This window comes from Danio rerio, chromosome 24 (assembly GCF_052040795.2).
Source record: "Danio rerio strain M-AB ecotype USA chromosome 24, GRCz13ab, whole genome shotgun sequence".
In the NCBI taxonomy this organism is placed as follows: Eukaryota; Metazoa; Chordata; class Actinopteri; order Cypriniformes; family Danionidae; genus Danio; species Danio rerio.
In genome coordinates this window covers 36,482,620-36,498,978 of record NC_141044.1, presented here as the reverse complement: position 1 = coordinate 36,498,978, position 16,359 = coordinate 36,482,620, and the positions used below count along the sequence as shown (strand labels likewise).

The following is a 16,359-nucleotide window of genomic DNA, read 5'->3' as shown; positions in this document are numbered from 1 at the left end:
TAATATAATGTACAAAAGTTAAATTGGAATGTAATGTATAATGTAAACAAGTAGATTTTTAAAGAACTGGAAAAAACATTAGACTGTTTATTCATTATAGACTGTAACCAGCAAACCGTCAAAAACTGAAGATAATGCAACCATTTGAAGGGCACCTATGATGAAAATACTCTTTTGGAAGCTGTTTGAACTGGACAGTGTGTAAATTAGAGTGATTGAAACACCAAGTTTTTTTTATTTAAATTTTTTTTAAATTCCCTGATGTTAAAATAGGATCCAAATTCCTTCCATTTTGGGGCCGACCGCAACGTGACGTAGGAGTGCGGTTTTCCTGCCCAACAAATTGATTGACAGTCACATATTAACACGTCTCTGTAGTAAGGCGTATAATCATATCAACAAGACAGGACGTGCGTAAAGCAACTGGGATTAAAAGATCTGTTCAGCTCTCTGTGATCATCAAATGTGATCAAGAATCAGTTTAAAATGTTTGTATGCATGTCTGTAATGCATTACAGTGATTTTATCACTATAGCTGCTTGTCAGTACAATTGACCCTTCGCTAAACCCTGACCTCCTTAGTTACTGTTGCTACGCCTGTCAAGCTTTCGTGCTTGGCACATCTATTACTGTGTGTATGCATCAGTGTCAGACATTCCCAGTGATATAATTAGTCATTTATGGCGAACAGGTGAGATATCTGTGAAAGCCAGACAAAAAAGGACCGCAGTATGCATTACAGGGGCATATTCACCACATAATAGGCACCATTTAAAGGGCACCTATGATGAAAATACTCTTTTGGAAGCTGTTCGGACAGAACAGTGTGTAGGTATAGTGTGTTCGCAGTCATTTTGAAGTGATTGAAACACAATGCGTTTTTTTTATATATTTTTTTATTTTCTGATGTTAAAATAGGATCCAAATCCCTCCCATTTTGAGGCCGACCGCAACGTGAGGTAGGAGTGTGGTTTCCCTGCCCACCAAATTGATTGCCAGTCAAATAAGTGAATGAGCGCACTACTTACACTATTTATACTACACAATGGTGTAGAGGAGTGCATAGGTATGCAATTTGGGACGCACCTCCTTATACACTATGGCCAATTTTGTTTACCCAATTCACCTATAGTGCATGTCTTTGGACTGTGGGGGAAACAGGAGCACCCGGAGGAAACCCACGCCAACACGGGTAGAACATGCAAACGCCACACAGAAATGCCAACTGACCCAGCTGGTACTCGAACCAGCGACCTTCTTGCTGTGAGACGACAGTGCTAACACTGAGCCAGCATGCTGCCTTGCAGTACATTGCTTTTAATAAAGCAAACTAATGTTAGCTTGCCAGTGTTAGCTAGACACAATGCACACACACACACACACACACACACACACACACACACACACACACACACACACACAAAGCAGACCTATTCGATCAGACTCTCTCAATTTAATTGTAATCTGCTGATTCACTCATCAGGAATTCCATGGTTTCCTTTCAAACCCTGTTTTGAATCGTCAGATTGAATGTTGCGGCTCATCCCTGATTTGGTTCGAAGGTTACAAATGTTTACGAAAGAATTTTCCTGAATGCTAATAAAGAAAATGAATGAGAAATTAAGGCTGTCGAAAAAGAGCCTGTTTACTGCTGAGCTCCATCATATGAGATGTTGTGCAGAGAAGATTCCTATGATTTGACTGGGGGTGAATTTGATTTCCCTAATTTAAGTTTCACCATCTTAGTTGGAGACGGTTTACCAAAACAAATTACAACGCAAGCAGCAAATGGAGAGCAGAAAGGAGGGCGAATGTAATCCGACTCGTCCCGCAGGAATCGCACCGCAGGGTATCAGCCATTCTGAAGTAACACTGCTGATCCAGGCCAATTTGTTTTGAATCACTGGGATTTGACTACATCTCAGTTAGTGATCCTAAAATAATAGGAGCTGTCGTGGACAAAAAAGGAAAAGACATAATGGATCCGTGGAATCCATGCGAATTAGGGGCCGGGGCTATTTTCTCCCCATCTGACATTAGGACAGTAAATCCAGGCCACGGCTGATGTTTACTGCTGCTGTCCGCTTTCCTGTTGGATCTGTTTGTGTACACACTGCCCTGCTGTCCCACAAATGTGCCATTTTCTGTCACCGCTTACTCAAAAATAGACTTTGCCGACTGCCTTATACTGTATGTCCTAATGGAGCACAGTTCTTTAGTTCGAGGCACTCTGTAATTTAAAGTGGTAATATCTGTTTTTGCGGTAAGAGTGCATGAATCATGTTTGTTCATTCAGGTGGGATTTCTTGTTCCCAGAATGTTTAGCGAGGGCTTTAATGAGGAGAATAAATGTTGGAATTAGTGTAAGTGTTGTTTTATATGTGTTGAGTACTGTGAGGGTTTAGTTGTGGTGGGATTGGAGTTGTTTCGATGAGGAGTGTTTGCAAAGTTTGTTTGATTTTGTATGCATTGTCAGAATCAGACTCCATTTGAATTGGTTAAATGAATCATGTGCTTTTATTATTAACTATTTGCGTTTATAGTTGCTTTACATTTCCTGGAAGTTGAAACTGGCAATTTTGCTAAAAGGCAATAAATGTTGAACGCATGCTTGAGGTGTTTGGCCAGTCAGCACATGGTGTCAGTTGGCCAATCAGGTCATTTTAGACAGCCTGGAAATTTAGAGGTGCTGCAATATTGTAAAAATATATGGAAGTGTTACACATAATGAACATTTAAAGCATTTTAACCTGTTCTAGTACACTGAATAAACATAATGACTTAAAAAAAAGCATATTTGTTCTATTTTGACTGCCAAGCCGTCATACATTTTGAAAATAACCCATTAAAGCCTTTAAGACAGAGAAGAATATGACAAAAGTGAAGCCATCTTTCACTACTGACCAACTGTATTGTTTATAAGTAGAGAACATTTTACAAAAACTTATTCTAAATCTTGGACCTTATTCGTGAAATAAAAAAATAACCAATAACAAGGTGTGAAGAAGCACCAAAAGTACAGTTTTTAGGCTCATGAAAGTTAATTTTAATACAAATGATGTCTATTATTGTTATCAATGAATTTTCAAATGCACTTTTTTACACTATCTTTTTTTTTTTTTTAACTAGAGATGCTAGAAAAATATTATTTATAGCTCATTATTTATTTATTTATTTATTTATTTATTTATTATTATGTATAATGTTTTAATGTATATAATATATAATTTTTAAATATTCTTTTATTCTAAATCTTTAGGAAATGTTTTGGTACATCAAAAAGTGTGTTCATGATGACCACCTGACAAGCTAATCCAGACATAAATAGTGCTTGAAATGCCGCTAAAATCCAGTAGCTGCTTAAACTATAAATGCTTAACTTTGTAGTTTAATAGAAAATGAGGCAAATAACTGTAAAAATGTACATTTTTGAGAGAAAAGAAGCACCCCTTTTTCCAGGCTTGACTCAAAAAAAATTGCTACTAATTAACAGTTTTATATTTTGTGTTTCACAAGTTTTTTCTGGTCATTTACAGTAGTGAAATATACATTATAGGATGTTGATCTCTGCTCTGTCGACTTTTGATGTTGAAAATTCAACTCTACAGTTTAAGAAAGTGACTTTTATTGACTTTTCAATAGTTTGAAATAATATTATTAAGAAATAATAAAATGTTAAATAAGAAAATGTGCTGGCAGTTTGTTACAAGGGGTTTGTGGCATAACATACAACACCAACCCAAACGATATATCACTTTATCACTTTATATCACTGAAAAGTTAATAAAAGTCGATTAAAAAAAAAAAAAAAAATTTTCAAGGTTAAAGTTGTTGGAAGAAAAACCAAGGTCCCATAATTCAACTCAAAAGCAAAAATAAACAAGAAAATTTTTAGACACAAATCACAAAAAACAGATAATTGCTAATTTATGGACATTTTGACAGTGATTATTTATGTAATATTATAAAAACAATACTAAAATGAATGGGTATTTGTGGTGTCAGGCCTCTCATACCTTGTGATGGACCCACTGTGGGTCCACTACATCACATATAGCGGGGAAAATAAGAATTAAACATCTCCATTTTTTTTCCAAGACCCATATTTCTAAAGGTATCTAGGTTGACTTGAAATTTTCACTAGATGTTGATAAGAAGCAAAGAAATCCATATATGCAAAGGAAACAAATCTAGTTAGTTTACAAAAGTTATGAATGATAAAATGAAACGACACAGGGAAAAAGTATTTAACACATGAAGACGGGGTGTAGAAAGGCAGGTAAGGTCCCAGCCAGCTGCCCAGACAGAAGCTGAAATCTCTCGGTAGTTCTTCAGCAACCCTTTGCCCTTTGTCATTGTTGATAAAAATTAGCTGCTTCAGTCCAACATCTGCATTAGCAGGATGATGAAGATGAAACCAGAGTGGGCATTTCAGCAAGACAATGATTCAAAACACAGCCAAGGAAACTCTCAAATGCTTTCAGAGAAAGAAAATCAAGCTGTAAAATGGCCTGAATCCAATATAAAATACAAAATAAAGCTCAGATTTGATAGACTAAACCCACAGAACCATTAAGATTTCTACACTCTGTAGAAGATAAACTCACACCTGAGCAATGCATGTGACTTTAATCTTCAAATGAGAGGCATCTTTAAGCTGCCATCACCAAAAAGCCTTTTATATAGAGTAATAAATGCATTACAGGAGTTCAGTACTTTCTCCTTGTGTCATTCCAGTGTTATTACACACAACAGATTTTCATTTTGTTTTATTGTTATGTTTGTATTGTTTGGGTTTTTACCAAAATCGGGTTTAATTCCATGTCAACAGCTCCTTTTAGAAAAACAAAACAAAACATGATGTATTCAATACTTATTTCCCTTGCTGTATAATTTTGAACACTGTAAAAAAATTAAATGATCAATTAGTCATGACAGCATATGTTTTTAGTTCAATGTAACCTATTAAACTAAGTTAATCATGTTCTAACTTAATTTTATAAGTTACGCAAGCTGTTTTTGGTCACTTTAACATAATGAGTTCAATAGACTCACAAGATTTAATTTATTTAACTTAAAAATTTAAGGCATCCAGGATTTTTTTACAGTGTAGATATAGATTGGGGTATTAATTTCCACTGTTGTGATGCTCTAATAGAAAAAAACTAACGGCTTGATCAAAATGAGTTTTTTATAAGTCGGTTAATGCAATAAGCTCTAGCTTTTTTCAACAGATTTAAATGTATTAAAGTCAGTCAAATGGGGAGGAGCTAAACAATGTATAATCTTGTAAACCTCAACATTTTTTAACCTTAATGATCGACTTCTTGTTGAATATTAACGTTTTTGCTTTAATTCATTTACAGGTTTTCTTCCTAAAAAATAGTATTAGAAATCATCATGTGAGAGTAGTTTGTAAATAAGGAATGCGTGATTAGGAAAATCAGGAAAAGTTCTCTCTGAAGAGAAAGTAAATGAGTAGTTTTCCTCCTGTTGTTCAGCTCTTGAATAGTCCATCAATACAGCTGGAAAGTCAATCATCGCAGCTTTTCCTTGAGCTTCACGGTAATCAAGCTGGATAGGCGATGATTCCGGACATTTGCAGGCTGAGCAACCGGCATTTCCTTTTCCCGCCTTTTCATCCATGTAATCCATTCTGCCATAATCAGACCGGGATTTGATTTAATCAATGCTCTAAACCTCAGAGTCGATTCTGCGCCACACTTATTCATTCGGTTTCCTCTTTCCTGTTCTGCTTCACGTTCCCGCAGTTATCATTTAATCTATATTTCATTTATTCACTCAATGTGCTTGAGTTCGGATCAATACAAACGCTCTTTTCAATAGATTTGAAAGAAATGACATGCTGGATGGCATTCAGATCAACTCTGTATTAATATGTAATGAGAGAGATTCAAGGTGAATCCTGCCTTTATAGACGAAAACAAAGACGACATTCCTTTGATAAGCATCCAAAGAAATTCATATCAGAATTGAGGTAAACAAGAAAAGGTTGTTGTTTTTTTCTTGTAAGCCTGTAGGTTTCAGTCGACACTTGAAGATTTTCTGAATTTAAGCACCTCTTGAAACTCTGAAGGGTCACCGGGGATAAAAGTAGCACATAGCAGATGCTGCCTCAATAATATATTTGTGCAGTGCATTGTGGGAAATATCAGCGGGTGAAATAACACTGTCGAGCCAATACCATAAAAGCATATGGTTAATAACTTCACGACTAAGAGACCATCGTGATCCTTTTTTTTTACAGGTAAATATTAAATAAGGAAATAAGAAAGGATTTAGTCCCAGGATGTTTCATTATTTTCGGGTGGAAGGTGTGTTTTGTTTTTTCTTTGGTGTTCATGTTAGGACATTTACATTTTTTTTTGTCATATTTATCAGGAGGAAATTAGGGGGAAATGTATAATAACGATGATGATGATGATGATGATGATGATGATGATGATCTTAAGAATAGTAATAATAACAATGATATTATTTATTTATTTATACCACTACTATTAAAACCACTAACACTACTTCTACTTCTACTACTACTAATAATAATCATTATTTTCGGGTGGAAGGTGTGTTTTCACCCTTTATTATTCATGTTAGGACATTTACATTTTTTTGTCAGATTTATCAGGAGGAAATTAGGGGAAAATGTATAATAACGATGATGATGATGATGATCTTAAGAATAGTAATAATAACAATGATATTATTTATTTATTTATACCACTACTATTAAAACCACTAACACTACTTCTACTACTAATAATAATAATCATTATTTTTGGGTGGAAGGAAGGTGTGTTTTCACCCTTTATTAGGACATTTACATTTTTTTTTGTCGGAATTTTGAGGAGGAAATTAGGGGGAAATGTTTAATAACAAGATGATGATAAAAAGAATAATAATATTGATGATATTTATTTATACCACTACTATTACCACCACCACTACTACTATTACTACTACTACTACTACTACTACTAATAATAATAATCATTATTTTTGGGTGGAAGGAAGGTGTGTTTTCACCCTTTATTATTCATGTTAGGACATTTACTATTTTTTTTTTGTCAGAATTTTCAGGAGGAAATTAGGGGGAAATGTATAATAACGATGATGATGATCATAAGAATAATGATGATATTATTTATTTTGACTATGACTACCATTTCTTCTTCTACTACTACTACTACTACTACTACTACTACTACTACTACTACTAATAGCAATAAATAATAATAATGATGATGATGATATTTATTTATACTGCTAGCACTACTAATAATAATAGCAATAAATAATAATAATGATGATGATAATGATATTTATTTATCTATACTAGTACTACTACTACTACTACTACTACTACTACTAATAATAATAATAATGATAAATCTAATGCTGATACTAATAAGTACTACTTGTAATACTGCTACTACAAATAATAATGTTAAAAATGATAATAGTAGTATAAATAAATAAATCATATTATTTTTATTAATAATAAAATGACATTATTATTATTATTATTATTTTCTTTTTTTAATTAATATTAATGATATCATTTATTTATACTACTACTACTACTACTACTACTACAACAAATAATAATAATAGCAGTACTAATAAAAATATAAAAAAACAATAATGTTATTATGGTTGTTGTTTTTGATGTTGTTAGTAGTAGTAGTATAAATAAATAAATAAATAAATAAATAAATAAATAGTATTTATTAAGAATAATAATAATAATAAATGATTGAACAGCATTAAATTATTATTATTATTATTATTATTATTATTAGTAGTAGTAGTAGTAGTAGTAGTAGTAGTATAAATAAATAAATAAATAGTATTTATTAAAAATTATAATAAAAACGGCACTATTATTATTATTGTTATTATCGATAAAATACTATATATTTTTTTAATACTATTTCTAATACTACTACTAATAATAAAGAAACAAACACATCCTACCCTTCAGAGTGTAGGTTTTAGTCTGCCAGTTGATTTTTGGGAAAAATAAATTGCATCTCCAGCCATGTGTGAAGGATTCAGAGTGTTCATTAAGCAATTTCTGCAATGACTGAACATCATAATTATTTTATGGCTGAATGCTGATTGGTGAGTGTAATCACATGATCTTTGACTTTTAATAGCTCATGATCTTTGAACTTTAATCCCAGGGCAAAATGTTCTGCATGCTTTTCAGGGAATATTGAATTATAAATGGAGCGCTTCGTGTTAATTAGTGGTGAATGTAATGTTCAGAATGACTTATTTTCAGTTATTTTTATAGGCCAGAGTATCAGGACTCACATCTGTCCAGTCTGTCACTCATAAGTGTTCAGCAGTGTTATTACTACAGTAAGTGTCGCCATAAAGGGATAAAAGATCAAATGATATTTCAACTGTGTTAATTTGTTTATTACACTAAAGACTATCAATTAGGTTTAATCAAATGAAGGCAGCAGACAAGGAAAAATAATTAATATTACTAATATTTACTATTACAAATATTACATTGCCTAATGCTTTATGATGATAATTATAATTACTTTTTTGTTTGTGTCTATAAGGTTAGATACCTATATATTTATATTTTTAAATGTATTTTTAGTTTGACCATATGTATTAAAACATTTCTTATAATTTTAGTTATATATTACATAACTGCATGTATAGCTTCGTATCTTTTCCATAAATACAATATTGTTATTGTTGTTATTATTATTAATATTATTAATTTTGATACAGTAAAGGTTATCAATTAAGTTGAACTACATTAAGGCAGTAGACGAGGAAAACATTTTTTAAATATTACTAGTATTTACTATTACAGAAATGACATTGCATGGTATGTTTTATGATGTTAATTATAAAACTGATAAATGATCAATATAATAATGATATTTGATAAATTATCAGTATTATATATAATTATATACTAACCGGCCACTTTATTAGGTACACCTGTCCAACTGCTCGTTAACGCAAATTTCTTATCCGCCAATCACATGGCAGCAACTCAGTGCATTTGGTCAAGACGATCGGCTGCAGTTTAAACCGAGCATCAGAATGGGGAAGAAAGGTGATTTAAGTGACTTTGCACGTGGCATGGTTGTTGGTGCCAGATGGGCTGATTTAAGTATTTCAGAAACTGCTGATCTACTGGGATATTCACACACAACCATCTCTAGGATTTACAGAGAATGGTCTGAAATAAGAAAATATCCAGTGAGTGGCAGTTATGAGGGCGCAAATGCCTTGTTGATGCCAGAGGTCAGAGGAGAATGGCCAGATTGGTTCTAGCTGATAGAAAGGCAATAGTAACTCAAATAACTACTCGCTACAACCGATGTCTGCAGAAGAGCATGTCCAAACACAACACGGCTAACCTTGATGTGGATTTGCTACAGCAGCAGAAGACCACACCAAATGCCTCTCCTGTTAGATAAGAACAGGAATCTGAGCCTACAATTCGCACAGGCTCACCAAAATTGGACAATAGAAGATTAGAAAACGTTCCCTGGTCTGATAAGTCTCAATTTCTGCTGCGACATTCGGAGGGTAGGGTCAGAATTTGGGGTCAACAACATGAAAACAAGGATACATCCTGCCTTGTATCAATGATTTTCTTGGCACACTTTAGTACCAATTGAGCATTGTGTCAATGCCACAGCCTACCTGAGTATTGTTGCTGACCATGTCCATCCCTTTATAACCACTGTGTACACATTTTCTGATGGCTACTTCCTGGATAACGCACCATGTCATAAAGCGTGAATCATCTCAGACTGGTTTCTTGATCATGAAAATGACCTCCACAGTCACCAGATCTCAATACAATAAAGCTCCTTCGGGATGTGGTGGAACGGGAGAGTCGCGTCATGGATGTGCAGCTGACAAATCTGAAGCAACTGCGTGATGCTATCATGTCAATATGGACCAAAGTCTCAGAAGATTATTTCCAGTACCTTGTTGAATCTATGCTATGAAGGATTAAAGCAAGTTTTAAGGATTAAGGAAAAGTGGTTCTAACCTGGTGCTAGTAAGTACCTAATAAAGTGACCGGTGAGAGTATATAATAATGTGTTTTTAAGATTAGATAGATTTAAATGTATTGCTAAAAAATTGTTATGCATTTTAGTTGCATAAACATTTATAAATATGTATTATTATTATTATTATTATTATTATTATTTTTATTATTATTATGAATATTATTATTATTATTGATTTCTGTCTTGATGGCTTTTTTTGTATACATTCTTATAGTCATCCCACCAAAAGAACCTAGGCAGAGATTTACGGTCCTATAAAAATGTGTATTTTTGAATGTAGCAATGCGTAACCGTATTATTTGCATACCATTAGCATATATCTAAATGCATTATTACTTTACAGGTGCTTCAGGCAACATTCCTTTTTCAAAATACCCTTCATAAAATGGGCTGTTTTTCATTTTTGGCTGAAAAATGTCACAAAAAAAAAACTTTTTTTTTTTTTTTTTTTTTTACAGGCTGAACTATCACACTTAAAATTATGCCTATGGCTAAATCTCAGCCTTGCACTCGGTGATTATTCATACAGCACTTCTGCATGGGTGATATTCCTTCAACATGCGCCTGACATTGAACAAAGATGAAATATGGAATGTTAAGGTACAGTTCACCCAAAAGTAGAATTATGTCATCATTTAATCACCCTACACTCCAAACCTGTTTCTTTCTTCCGTTAAACACACACACACACACAAAAGATATTTTGAAGAAAGCTGAAAACCTGTAACCATTGACTTCCATAGTATTTGTTTTTCAGTGCAATTCTTTACAGGTTGTCAACTGTCATCAAAATATCTTCTTTTTTGCATTCAACAGAGAAATAAACCAAACAAGAAGAAAACTGAATACCTGTAACCATTGACTTCCAATGTATTTGTTTATCAGTGGAGTTTGTGGTTACAGGTTGTCAACTTTCTTCAAAATATCTTCTTTTTGCATTCAAAAGATAAATAAACCCATAGAGAAGAAAGCTGAAAACCTGTAATCATTGACTTTCATAGTTAAAAAAACGCAGTGGTGCAGTAGTGCTGTCGCCTCACAGCAAGAAGGTCGCTGGTTCGATCCTTGGCTGGGTCAGTTGGCATGTTCTCCCTGTGTTCGCGTCGGTTTCCTTCGAGTGCTCCGGTTTCCCCCACAGTACAAAGACATGCGGTACAGGTGAATTAAGTAAGCCAAAATGTCTGTAGTGTATGAATGTGTGTATAGAGTATGAATGTGTGGATGTTTCCCAGCGATGGGTTGTGGCTGGAAGGGTATGCGTTGCATAAAAAAAATTCATTCCGCTGTGGTGACCCCGGATAAATAAATGGACTAAGCCGAAAAGAAAATGAATGAATGAATGCATGGATACAGGCTGAAAACATTCTACAAAATATCTTCTTTTTGTATTCAACAGAAAGAATGTCATGAAAAAGAAAGCTGAAATCGTGTAACCATTGACTTCCATAGTATTTGTTTTACTATGTTTTACTATTGTCCTGGTTACAGGTTGTCAACTCTTTTCTAAATATCTTATTTTTTGCATTCAACAGAGAAAGAAACTCAAAGAAGAAAGATGAAAACCTTGACTTTCATAAATTTTTTTAAATACAATTCCTGGTAACAGGTTGTCAACATTCTTCAAAATATCTTCTTTTTGGGTTCAACAGATAAAGAAACTCATAAAGAAGAAAGCTGAAAACCTGTAACCATTGACATCTATAGTATAAAAAAAATACAATTCCTGGTTACAGGTTGACAACATTCTTCAAAGTATCTTCTTTTTTGCATTTAACAGAGAAAAAAACTCAAAGAAGAAAGCTGAAAACCTGTAACCATTGACATCTATATTATTTGTATTTCAATACAAGTCCTGGTTACAGGTTGTCAACATTCTTCAAAATATCTTCTTTTTTTGTATTCAACAAAGAAAGAAACTCAAAGTTCTGGAACCACTTGAGAGTGAGCAAATGTTCATCTTTCGTGTGAACTACGCCTTTAAGATCATTACCTTCTGCTTTTTTTGTTTTGTTTCTTTTTGCGACTCGCTTCTTAAACTTACCCAGAATTAAATGCTTGAAATCAGCCTTAAGAGTAGTTGTTAATTGTATAATGGAGTCGATGTCATTGATCCGGGCCTAAATAACACGGTAGGGCGTTCATCGAGCAGTGATTATACACAGCGGCCGTTAGATAACAACTACTGTTATTTAATGCATTGACAGAACTGCGCTCTGAGTATTAAAGTACAGCCTTGTTTATTGCCTTTTGTCTCTGCGTTTGTTTTGCCATAATAGCAATTGCATCCAGTAATTCCCAACAGCCAACAAAGTGAAGAAAACACTTGGGAACACAGTATAGAGAATTCACATGAAATATTCAGCATGTTTCGCTCATATGTTGGCGTCATGCTTGTGCGCATAAAGCTTTTCACTTTCTCTGATTGAGTGTGATATATGAAACAGTCTGGGCCTTTCTCATATCGCCGTCCAGCATAAATGAACTACTGAAACCTGCAGAAGACCATACTAAAGGAGCATCAGTTTCCTATCTAGACTCTTTTGGAGCGATCATGGCGTCTTCTGGCTCTCGCTGATTTACATATTGATAGATTCACCACGAATAGGAGCTCATTTCAGCTTTGAAGATTCGGCTACGAGCCAATGTGAATTAATTTAGATTCCCATTTCTCGGGATGACCCTCGACCGACCTGAAGGAAGAGCGAGACAGCATGTCACAATGATTATGTTCACTCAATGAAGATAAGAAAGTGGAATGTAAAGGCTTTGTAGATGTTTTTTTGGTTAGAAACGTGAACTTTTTTGTAATTGTAGGTGTTTGATAGTAAACTCAGAATGAAATGGATGCCTTTTTGTGCCTTATCGAGTTGTTTGAGTTATTTGTATGTTTAATATATAGGGAGGGTTTTGATTTTGTTGAGCCGTAGTTGATTGGATGCTTGTGGTTTGTTAATGATGGACAACGACACGTTGAGAACATGCAAACTCCACATAGAAATGCCAATTATTCCGGCCGGGACTCGAACCAGCGACCTTCTTACTGTGAGGTGACAGTGCTAACTACTGATCACACAAACTCCCCCAATTTAATTAAATAATATTTTTAATTAAATTAAATATAAATTATGATTTTGATCATTTCTAAATTATTTATATTTATTTATTTATATTCAATTAATTATTGAAATTATTTTAAATTTTTGTATTTATTTAGTATTTAATTAATTAATTTTTATTTAGATTTATAATTAATTAATAATAATAATAATAATAATAATAATAATTTATAAGACACTTATTATTTTTTAGGATATATAGTCAATTTTGTTAATGCTTTTATAGAGTATTTAGTAATACATTTTAGATAATGTGGTTAATTTAAAAAAAAATAATTCAGCATTTGTTTTAAGATTAAATGATTAATTTCTGAATGCTGTTTATGGTGTATAAACTCAAAAGTACTTAGAAAATATTTACTTAATTTTAAATGTAATTATTTAAATGTATTTAGTTGTGCACGTTTTTGATGAATTAAATGTTTATTTTAATATATTTAATGTAATTAAATAATATATTAAATCAAACGTAAATCAGGATTTTATTATTATTTATAATTTATTTATAACTATTTAGATTTATTTAATATTTAATGAATTATTATTTAGATTATTTTGTTTATAATAAACATTTCTAATTATTTTAAGAATATATAATCAATTTTGAATGCTTTTATAGTGTAAATAGTAATAGTTAAAAAAAAATTAACCACATTTTCTAAAAATAATTGATGATTTTTTTGTTTAAGTTTATATGAATTATTTCTAATTGCTTTTATGTTTATAAACTCAAAAGTACTTAAATTTAAAATAAAGTAAAAAATATTTTACAGCACAGTACAAGTCATTTAATTCAAAATATATGTATGTAGTTTTTTTTTTTTTTAACATTTTTGATTAACTAAATAATATTTCATTTAATATTCAAAATTTAATTAAATTCAACCTACGCCAACACGGGGAGAACATGCAAGCTCTACACATAAATGCCAACTGGACCAGTCGGAACTCGAACCAGTGACCTTGATAAGGCGACAGTGCAAACCACTGAACCACCGTATCGCATATTTAATTTAATTAAACATAAATTGTGATTTTTATTTTTTATATTTTTTTAGCATTTATAAATTATATTTATTTTTAATAATATATTTTTTTATTTATATTTAATTAATTATGATTATATATATATTTAATTTATAGTTAATTATTATTAAGATAATACACATTTATTTTATTTTTAGGATATTTAGTCAATGTTTGATTGCTTTTCTAGTGATAATAATTAAGAATTTTTAGAAGATGTGGGTTATTATTTAAGAAATTTATTTAGCATTTATTTATTTTATTTAAGAATTTATTATTCTTTTCTGAATGCTGTTTAGGTGTATAAACACAAAAGTACTGCCTTTAAAATTTATATTTAACTTCACTTTAAATTGAAATTGAAATACTGTATATGCATTTAGTGGTGACGTGGTGGGGCAGTAGGTATTGCTGTCGCCTCACAGCAAGAAGGTCACTGGCTTGAGCCCAAGTGTGCCGCAAGCCTACGTTTGAGTGAAGGTTTCGGCCGTTAGATCGCCCCCTGGGGGCTGGCTGCAGTACAAGTCATAAAGCCCGCCTCCTCCGTGTTAATGAAGGAGACTTGAGCCCAAATAAAAAAAAATATTACACTTGCAATAAAATGTCCCGAAAGATAGTTCTGGTCGATTAAGGCACTGGTTATTGTGCTGAAATAGGTGCAGATCTTCATTTTTGTAAACAGTTTGTTTTTAGCAGTAATTTAATGCTGGGCGTGTCATCGTGATTGACAGCTGTGATTGACAGTTTCTCAAAGCGCGGCGTTTGAGCTTCGGCAGGAGACTGAAGTAGACTGAAATGTTATTATTCGATTTCTGTGTTATTTTACCATGACAAAATGAGTTCAGCAGTAAACTATAGTTTCTGACATACATGATCCTGGTGGAACACTGTTTATTCGCTAAGTTCAGGGCTTTTTTCGGGCTTTATTAGTTTGCTGATACATGCCTAACCACCCAGATAGCAAAACACAGTTCCGGCTAGATTCTCGCCTGCCGGAGACTTATCTCTTAGAGCTCAGACTGACTAATGTTACCTCTGCTGGACCTACTCCGGATGCCTGGACTCACTGCCCGATTCCAGCCCGAGTCAATCGAGCCAGATGCGGCGGCCGAGCGAGCCGGCGCTGCCGCATGCGAGCCGGAATCAGCCCGCGACGCCGTGAGTAAGTTATGCGCTGCGGCCTGGAGCTGGCGCGATTGAATATATAAAACCCTCATATTTGTTAACGTTATTACATCCATTTGTGTTGATATGACAGCAAACGCATGCTGAGAAGTTCGGGGGGCGTGGTTGATTTTACATGAAGCGTTTGATTGGAAGCTCGACTCTGCTCATTTTCGCGGCTCCTCCTCTGGCTCCATCAGACAATCCTTCTGCGCATGTCAAGGCTCCAATTTCAGCAGTCTTTTGCGACAGTTTGTGCCCGTCAAGCAGGCGTTTTGCCCTCAAGGCGTTCAATGGGAAAAAGGGCTGTCGCGTCGTCCATATTTTTTACAGTCATTGCTTGAGCCTCAACTGGGTCAGTTGGCGTTTCTGTGTGGAGTTTGCATGTTCTCCCCGAGCTAAAAATTGCCGTTAGTGTATGTATGTGAATGAGAGTGTATGGAAGTTTCCCAGAGATGGGTTACAGCTGGATGGGCATCTGCTGTGTAAAACATATGCTGGATAAGTTGGAGGTTCATTCCGCTGTGGCTACCACAAATTAATAAAGAAACTAAGCCGGAAAGAAAATGAATGAATTAATTTATGTGTTTAGCTGCTCACATTTTTGATAACTAAATGCTATTTAATTTAATTAAATGCTATATTTAATTAAATTAAATATAAATAGATTTTTAGCATTTATCATTTATTTATAATTATTTATTTGTTTATTTTTAATCATTTATTCATTTATATGTATTTAATTAATTAATTATAAATAATTATTTGCATTTATTCAATATTTAATTAATTACTATTTAGATTATTTTATTTATAATACACATTTCTAATTATTTTAGGATATTTAATCAATTTTTTAATGCTTTTATAGTGTATATCTTGCATAACCACTAAGTACTTGCATAAGTTTGCAAAAGACAAAAACAATATTTAATAGTGTAAAATAGGTCCATCTGTGTTTGAAACAG

The 16,359-nt window shown here is 33.2% G+C and overlaps 1 protein-coding gene across 18 annotated transcripts in view; it reads left to right on the top strand.

Annotated features, from left to right (window-relative positions):
• ralylb (RALY RNA binding protein like b) overlaps positions 1-16,359 on the top strand; it is a 490,264-nt gene that overhangs the window by 21,241 nt on the left and 452,664 nt on the right. For 2 of the 18 annotated variants that reach the window (XR_015525253.1, XR_015525258.1), the window contains exon 4: positions 10,544-10,685. The exons of the other annotated variants lie outside the window; for them this stretch is intronic. The gene's annotated coding sequence lies outside the window, so the exon portion shown is untranslated. The remainder of the gene's footprint in view (positions 1-10,543; positions 10,686-16,359) is intronic. 18 annotated transcript variants of the gene reach the window in all.